Genomic DNA, 9,923 nt, shown 5'->3' with positions numbered 1-9,923 from the left:
CCTGGTATGCACATTGAGCAGCTCCGCGCCGACCGAGCTGGCATGCGCCGTCCCGGCGGCGAACGACTTTGCTCGCCTGCTCACGGAGTTCCCGGCCCTCACGCGGCCGACGTTTTCGGCCGTCGCAGTACGGCATGGGATCGAGCACCACATACCAACCACGGGCCCGCCGGTCTACGCCAGGGCCCGCCGCCTCGACCCAGCCAAGCTCGCCGTAGCGAAGGCCGAATTCGACGCGTTGGAGCACCTCGGCATCGTGCGGCGCTCCGATAGCGCGTGGGCCTCGCCACTGCACATCGTGCCAAAGCCGGGGGGTGGATGGCGCCCGTGTGGCGACTACCGCCGTCTCAATGACGCTACCACCCCCGACAGGTACCCGATCCCGCATATCCAAGACTTCTCCGCCCGTCTGGCGGGACGGGTCATTTTTTCGAAAATTGACCTCATACGGGGATATCACCAGGTACCTGTCAGGGCGGCCGATGTCCCTAAAACGGCAGTCATCACGCCGTTCGGCTTATTCGAATTCTTGCGGATGCCGTTTGGTCTCAAGAACGCGGCTCAGGCGTTCCAGCGCTTGATGGACGGCGTGCTGCGTGACCTGCCGTTCCTTTTCGTTTACCTGGACGACATCCTCGTCGCCAGCACGTCCCGGGCCGAGCACCTCTTCCACCTCCGGACACTGTTCGAGCGCCTCAGCGAGCACGGCCTCATCGTCAACCCGGCCAAATGCCACTTCGGCACGACGGCCGTTGATTTTTTGGGCCATCACATCACCAAGAACGGGGCCATGCCGCTGCCAACCAAGGTCGAGGCCATCACCACGTTCCCGCGTCCCCGCACCATAAAGGCCCTGCAGGAATTCCTGGGAATGGTGAATTTTTATCACCGCTTCGTGCCCCGCGCTGCTCAGCTCATGCGGCCCCTCTACGAAGCCCTCCGGGGCATGCCGGCCAAGCACGACATCGCCTGGTCCGCAGCAATGGATGCAGCCTTCCAAGGCTCAAAGCGGGCCCTCGCCGACGCAACACTGCTCGCTCACCCGGTGCTCAACGCTCCCATCGCCCTCACCACGGATGCCTCCGACTACGCGGTGGGCGCCGTACATGAGCAATGGGTGAACGGGGTTTGGCAGCCACTCACTTTTTTCAGCCGGCAGCTCCGGCCGAACGAGCTCAAATACAGCACGTTTGACCGGGAGCTCCTCGGTCTACACCTGGCCGTCCGCCATTTCCGCCACCTCCTGGAGGGCCGACTTTTCACGGCGTTCGTCGACCACAAGCCGTTGGTTTACGCCATGGCCAAGGTCACGGAGCCATGGTCGGCCCGCCAACAGCGCCACCTCTCCGCCGTGTCGGAGTTTACCACGGACATCCGGCACGTCGCCGGCAAAAACAACGCCGTGGCCGACTGTCTTTCCCGGGCCAGCGCGAACGCGGTCCACCTGGGCGTGGATTTTGCGCTTATGGCGGCGGACCAAACCACCGACACCACGGTGCAAGCCCTCCGGGCGGCGGACACGGGCCTCCGCCTGGCCGACATCCCCTGCGCGGACACTGTCCTGCTCTGCGACGTCTCCCAAGGCCAGCCTCGCCCCATCGTGCCCGTCGCCTGGCAACGCCGCATCTTCGCCTCCCTCCACGGCCTTTCCCACCCGGGCCGGAAAGCTTCCCAGAAGCTGGTGTCGGCGCGTTTCGTCTGGCACGGCCTTCGTCGGGACGTCCGCGATTGGACCAGCGCCTGCACGGCCTGCCAACGGGCCAAGGTCCACCGACACACCCAGGCCCCGCTGGCACCTTTCACCGTGCCCGAACGACGTTTCGACCACGTCAACGTGGATCTGGTGGGCCCCCTCCCCCCGTCACGGGGGTTCACACACCTGCTCACCATGGTGGACAGGACCACCAGGTGGCCGGAGGCCGTTCCCCTCGTCTCCACCACCACCGCCGACGTGGCGCAGGCTTTCATCGCCACCTGGGTCGCCCGCTTCGGCGCACCGGCGGACATCTCGTCAGACCGCGGTCCACAGTTCACCTCCGAGCTGTGGGGCGCGGTCGCCCGCAACCTGGGGATCAAGCTCCACCGTACTACGGCCTACCACCCCCAAGCAAACGGGTTGTGCGAGCGATTCCACCGCTCCATGAAGGCCGCGCTCATGGCCGGCCTTCAAGACGTCGGGTGGGCCGACCGGCTGCCGTGGGTCCTTTTGGGCCTTCGCACGGCCCCCAAGGAGGACCTCCAGGCATCCACCGCCGAGCTTGTCTATGGCCAGGTGCTACGCGTCCCGGGCGAATTTGTGCCCGACGCTACCAGTCCCTGGTCCGCAGCTCACCAGCGCTCGGACCTCCAGGAGGCCGCCCGACGGTTTGCCCCCGTGCCAACATCCCACCACGGTGACCCCCAGTCCTACGTCCCCCCAGCACTCCGCACAGCGGAGTATGTTTTTGTGCGTCACGACGCACATCGGTGGCCACTCCAGCCGCCGTACGACGGGCCCTTCCGGGTGCTGCGACGGGACGACAAGTCGTTCGTCATCGACATCGGCGGCAGGTCGGACCGGATTGCTGTGGACCGCCTCAAGCCGGCGCACGTGGACGTCGACCACCCACCACGGGTGGCCGTTCCGCCGCGGCGAGGCCGTCCCCCGTCCACGGTGCCCCCCACTCGACCGCCCACCACCTCACCGGACCCCCTCCCACGACCCGCCAGGGGTCGCTTCGGCCGGGTCATCAGGACCCCCCTCAAATTGACCCTGCCGGTGCAAGTCGATTCTGGGGGGACGTGTGTAGCGGCTGCCGCTGAGTTTTCACAATCGCCTTGCACCTATCAAGGACGCGGAGCGATCACCATGCCGGGCTCGTCCAGGACGCCCAGGCCCGCGCTCAACTTGCCAGGCCGCAGCCAGGACGCTGGGCCACGCCCCCTGGCGCCGGGCCTGGGCAAACCCCCTGGCGGAATAGATATATATTGCTGACTGATAAACGGTTTTTCAGAGTGCCTGAGTGTTTGATTTCATTAAAGCAACTCAGATGAATTCTAGCTTTTGTCGCGTCCATTCTTCCGATCGACGTGGGAGCCCCGGCTCCTTCAGTAGACCATTTGTAAAATTTCTAAAATGGTTGACGTTGTCTCCTTGCTTGACGGTGGGCATTTAAAAAGGATAAAGCACGGCCAAAAAAAGCATCGGTTAGCAACCATTGCACAGGCTTGACGGGCCAAATGGCCTCCTGCGTTGATGTTCCTTGTAGGGGAAGTGATATTATTATTTATATAAATAATCACTGATTGGTCAAATCCATCAGCACAAGAATAAACCAGAAAGAGCAATCAGAGATTGCAGACCCTCAACAGGACTTATTTTGTGTGGCAAATAAATGAAAATATACATGCTCCTGGACTCTGTGTCCTTCTCTCCTGACAATGTGGTTTCTGTCAAACCTCGACTCTGATTCTGCAACTGGACCAGACGGCATCAGCCCACGGGTCCTAAAATCCTGCTCTTCCGCTCTATCTCACCCTCTTTCTATTCTCTTCACCCTCTCTTTTGCTCAAGGTCATCTTCCATCTGCTTGGAAATCAACCAACATTGCTTTATACAAAAAATGTGCAAAAACAGATCCTTGCAACTACAGACCAATCAGCCTGCTCCCAATTATATATCAGCAAGGTCATGGAATACATCATCGCTTCTGTCTCAACAATGGATGGAGGTCCTCAATGCCAAATAGGAAATCAGAGCTGTCTCCCTAGACATATCACGCGCCTTCAGTACGGTCTGGCACCCCGCTCTGCTCACCAAACTCACCTCCTATGGTATCCATGAAAATCTCCATGCATGGCTTGCGGACTTCCTCTCTGGTCGTAGTCAATGTGTGGCCCTGAATGGATTTCTCTCATTTCTCATTCCTGTTCTGGATGGAGTTCCTCAAGGTAGTGTTCTGGGCCCTGTGCTTTTTCTGGTCTTCAGCAATGATCTCTCCGACTCTCTGGAAAATCCTCTCTATCTCTTTGCTGATGACTCCACTCTCTGCCGCTCCATACCTCATCCCTCAGATCGGCAGTCCACAGCCTCCTCACTCTCTGCAGACCTGGACAAAATCACAGACTGGTCAAACAAGTGGAACATGTCTTTCAATCCTGACAAATCTCACACACTTACGATGTCTCTCCGAAAAGACCGACTGGACAACCCTCCCATCCACTTTCTGAATAATCCTCTCCAAGAAGTTCTGTCACTCAAGCTTTTGGGTCTCACTATCTGCCATAATCTTTCCTGGGAAAACCACATTTCCAATCTGGCCTCCAAAGCCAGTGGCCGACTGGGCATCCTCCGTAGTGCGACGTCCTTCCTTGGCACACCTGAGCTCCTCAAAACATACAAGGCTTTCATCCGCAGCTCAATGGAATACTGTTCTCCCCTCTGGGCCGGTGCTCCTGCCTCACACCTAGTATAGCTCGGCTTCACGCTGTTGAAACCAAAGCTTTCAGAATCATTGGAATCTCCCGCGATGAATCTAACTCCGAGGGCCTTTCACTCTCACCGCAAGCAGCTTGGTGGTCTTTCTGTCTTCTACCAACTCCTCTACGGCCTTGCCCCCCCAGCTCTGTCTGTACTCTGTCCCCCAAATATCCCTACAGGTCACACAATATCTGCCTGCAACCCTCTTATGGTTAAACTGCCAAAATCAAGACTCTAGTCACCTTCACTCTTTCATTCCTCTTTTCTCCCCCCTCTGGAACAAATGCCCTCACTCCCTTCAATCCCACTCCTCCCTCCAGGTCTTTTAAACAGCTGTTCACCACCATCTCTTATCTTCCCCCATCCAAAACCTTGATCTTTTCTACCCCTATTAATTCACCCCAGATCCACTTTTTTGAAATACCGACTTCTTTCCTGGAAGTCATAGCAATGTCCATGTGTTTTATACTTCTCCTCCCCCTCCCCCCCCTTTCTCATGCCTCCTACCACCCCCCAAGCCCTCTCCCTCCCACAGATCTCCTGATGTCCCTGTTCTCAAATGTTATACTTGTGTGTTTCCCTCTGTCTCCCGCTCCCTTTATCATATGTTTTATGTGTCAGTTTGTCTTTTTATGATCAATGTTAGCTCTTACACGAGCCTCGATCTTGTATACAAAATAAAATAAAATAATAAATACACCTTGTCACATACGAGATTTACAAAACCTCTAAACTATCATAAGTATCCAAATTAATTTGTGCTTCCAAGAAGAAAAAAGTATGTAGAGGGAAAAATGTCTTTTTCATGCAAAGTGGACAAACAACCAGAGGTCTTTGCCTGAAAATAAAGGCTAAAATCCATGTTTAACAGAACCTTCTTCATCCGGGATTATTATTAATACTAGCCGAAACCCGTGGAACATCCACGGAAGGGAGGATGTGGTGTATGGATAGAGTGTACCATTATGGATGGCATCGGGGAGCGCTCATGGGATCTTCTTCTTCTGCCGTTAAGCTCCAATTTTTTCTCTTTAAGTTAAGTCCAATCAGTCCTCTGCTCGAAGTGCTCAGGCCATGCCTTCCCGCTCTCATACTTTTATTTCCGTTCGGTGTAGAAAGAGATTGACATATCGTTCGTCTGTTTTCAGCTCGTTATCTTTAAGCTTCCTTACGTCTCACCACCTGCTACACCTCTCTGAGTTACGAGGATTTATGCAACGCACCCCGAGTATCGCAACGTCACTCCATTTAACTTCATTAAAATGACGATAAAGACGTTTCCTTATATATCCTAATTTCAAATGTTCAAGGGAATAAAAAGACCATTTGGTTCACACCACCCATGTTCACACCACTCGACTGTCCAATCAGCGGACGGCTCGCTTCGCCTTCGCCCAGCAGACGCCAATACGATGGCGTCGTAAGATGGCGCCGTATCGGCAGTTAATCGGATGCTTTTGGGCCCCGTCGGCTAATTCAAATTTTTTGGGTATGGCTGTACGTGATAAACAAAGAGCGCGGTTCGTAGATCGTAAATCCATAAGTGCCGTGGGCATCGGGTCACTGGGTGCGGCGTAAAAGGGATAACAAAGTCGAGTCCTTACGGTATTATTATATAGATTGCTGCATGTATAGGGGAAGCACCTCACGGCATCTGGCCACTCACCTCCATGTACCCATGGGGCTCAGCTACCCCCCAAATAATGATCGGCTGACGAGACCACTGGGTGAGGATGTCCCGTCCAATCGCCCCTCTTGTGCCATCTTGTAGTCACGCTACACAACTAGTTTCTGGCCAATCATGCTATGTACCGTTTTCCCTCCAATAAACGCCCCAACACCCTCTGGAGGGAGAGGGAGGTGAAAAAAAATAAACACCCACCTCCAATAAACCATACAGGGCAGTTATTGTCATCAAGAAAAATAATCACTGACAAACTACTTATATCTTCGTAATACGTGTATCTATTACTAAAACGAGCATACGCCCGTCATCATGCTTTATTCTAAAGATACCTGTTGTAGAAGGATTAAAAAAAAGGTACCATTGGAAATTTAATGATCGACCTAAGTGTAAGGTAATCTGGAGCAAATTGTACAAGTTTCGTTAATAAAGAGATGTTTTCTATCACCAAAATGTTTTTTTTTTTTTTTTACATGATCTGAGGCTTGTAGTGTAGCTGAACCACACTAACACACACATGACACACACACACACACACACACACACACACACACACACACACACACACACACACACACACACACACACACACACGACAAACAGCCACTGAGCTTGAGGGAAGTGCCGTCACTTCCGGGAGTACTCAGTACTGGCACAGATTTTCTCACCCGAAGGAGAGTTTCCTCTTCATCATGGATGCCAACCTGAGGATCATCAGTGCTCTATCCTTCTAAACGCCAAACATCAAGCAAGGAAGCAACACGTACCATTTTAAAATCTTTGGTGCGACTCGACCAGGGTTCGAACCGCCGACGTCACAGACTCAGAGTGGACACTAACCATTACACCACCAAGTATGGTTAATGTTTTACTCGTATTTGGTTGAAGGGCTGGTTTTCTCCAATAGGTTGGAATTGGGGCTGCAACCACCTCGGTGACGGGTTGTGTTTGCCACCTTTTTCGGCGCGGTCACCTGAGTGGGCCCCCAAGCACGTGACCAGCATAAACAGGGTGCTTTACAACCATACAGAGTGAGTGCTCAGATTATCGAGGCGAGGAAAAACACTTCGGCACAATATGGAAAATGCAAAGGCATCACGAGCGTAGAGTTCGTACAAGGTTTCAGTCAAAGGATGTGCTCGGTTTGAAACTAGGCAGGCCATACATCAGGCTTTTAAACACACTTCCTGAAGAGGACAGGGAATATCTTGTATTTCTGAAAAAGAGCACGAGACCCAGGTAACTACTCAAGGTAATAATGATGAAGTTATCTGCATCTTACTATAATTCACCAAATGTCTGTCCGTCCATCCGTTCCCAGGTACCACAAAAACGGCTGCACCAATCGCAACGATACACCTCCATGCCCGTGGGGTCCCACAGGTGACCCCACTAGTCTAATATAATGTAACAAGAGGGAGAATTGCTTTACAATACATGTCCCCTCTGGATTGATATTTTTTAAGTCCAAAAAGGGCACAACTCTGAAAAATTGACGAAATGCTCTGAAACTTGAACTTGTTCTGTAACTTATCACAATAAAGCCATGTACCAAATTTCAGTTGAATATGTTAAAGGATAAGGCTGGAAAGTCTGGAAAACCACAGGCGGGATGTTCGGACGGACAGACGGAGAGCAAACCTGTAGTCCCCTCAAGTGAACCTGGAGAGGACTAATAAAAACAAATTGCTTTCTGAACTAATAAGATAAAAAGGTTTTTATGAAACCTAAAGGTTTGATGTTTCTGCTCTCAAATTAATACTCAATAAGTATTCCAGCAAGGATTTATTTGAGGCATGGCATGCAGATTAATTCCCCTTCGCTGGAAGTTCTCTATTCATTAGCGAACCTAATGGGAACCTAATGCAGCAGCATACGAGGAAAATGGCACTTCATGGTGCACGTAAAGTTCGAAGAAGCCTCATGTGGGGTTTTAAACAATGTTGTGCCCGACGAAAAATTTCTATAAAATGCACGAGCCGTCACAAGCTTTATATCACTTATTTAATACACAAAGCTCAATTTGTGTTTGTATGTTTGTTTATATATTATGCTTCATAGTTTGCATGTTGCCGAAGGGTGCCCCAAGTATGGCGTCTGTCTGGGTAGCATATCGGGGGGAGGAAGATGGCAATTCTCTCTATGTAAATGTGCATTGTATAGCGCCATCTGGTGGTAGCCAGTATTACAAATCAGCATCTTATGTATAGAAAGTTTAAACAACTTAACATGCATCATGATGTTGAAATCCGAGAGAATAATTGGAAATTTTCAAAATGTTTCATTTCACTCATTTTAAATGGAGGTTCATACCAAAGCATCCAACACTGAGTTTTACAGCGAAGCGGAGGTGATTTTTGCTCACGCCATATATAAGCATCAACGATGGTTGATGAAGGTGATGTTACCTGACTTCCAAGCAGATGAAAGATAACCTCAAGCTGGGTGTTGGCTTAACGGTTAAGGTGGCTGGCTTGAAACCTTAGGGTCGGTCCTGAGTTTGAGCCGCCGTCATGCCATTGAAACAAGCATTCTGAGTATTGCGCTGCAATACGTGTCCCCTACCGGCAGGCAGTCTGTCGTCCGGAAAACTGTTGGGGAAATTACCAAAGGGTTATTTACCCACAGGTTCTGAATCGTTCCCAATCGCTAATTACCTCAGGACGGGCTCACCTGTGATTCGCACTCGGGACTTCGATTTATACACCTTGCAGACAGGTCAGCAGAAGCACGACAAAATAAGTTGTTGATGAAGAACCTTTCGAGTCGCTAAATATCAGTAATTAATTATATTTTCCGGTTCACGATCAATGATCAATGTGTATATGTATATATGTTGCTCGGCTTCGCCCCTCCGGAAAGCGCGCACTGTGTCGCGCTTTTGACGTTCGCGAGACGAGGCTGAGGGTGCGCGGTGCGGCTTGAGGAGAACTCTAGAATATGAATGAATGAATGATCGTTTTAAGGCCATTTTCCGCGCTAGAGCGGGGGTTAGCCTTGCAGGCCCCATGACAGTCATGGTTCCCTGTTTGAGGCGATGTTTTTATGGCCGGATGCCCTTCCTGACGCCAACCCTTGGTCGCCTCTTACGATGCGCAGGGATACGGTGTACCTATTCTAAGCCGGGGTACACACCGGGATCATTCATCCCAGCAAGCTGGTACTCAATTTGCCGACCTCGGAAGGATGACGGGCTGTCAACCCCCTGGCGTTAATTCAGCGATCGACCGGGATTCGAACCCAGGATCCTAGGATCCCAAGCCGGCACCCTAACCGCTAAGCCAACACCAGGCTAAAGGAGAACTCTAGAATAAACAAGAGATATCCATTTTTATTTATTTAAATATTTTCGTTTAATGAACGATATCTGCCAAACCACGTGCCCTATCGCAAATTCCAAAAGGACATTTTAGTAGACTGACATGCTGAACAGATCTGTGAAGTTTTCCCTCGATTGGATCAAAAATGAGGGAGGAGCTCGGTTTTAAAGGTTCATGCTTAAAAACGTCATAACTCTGAAACCATGTGACACATGACGTCATGCTGGCTGACTTTTTTGTTCGTCATGGGTATGCGATTCTGCCTGCAAAGTTTGGCCTCGATCTGTTCAGCCGTTGCAGAGAAAAATGCGTTTTCGTATTTTCACGAAAAACAATATGGCGGCCGAACCACGTGACCTGCGACGTCATAATTACCATTAAAATATTATACAGACAGTCCCTCCAATGGTGAAAATTTGATCTCAATCGGTCCAATTATTGCAGAGAAAATCTTTTTTAA

The sequence above is a fragment of the Myxine glutinosa genome, chromosome 7, assembly GCF_964187855.1.
Source record: "Myxine glutinosa chromosome 7, kmMyxGlut1.1, whole genome shotgun sequence".
Taxonomy (NCBI): domain Eukaryota; kingdom Metazoa; phylum Chordata; class Myxini; order Myxiniformes; family Myxinidae; genus Myxine; species Myxine glutinosa.
Note: the sequence above shows the minus strand (reverse complement) of the source record.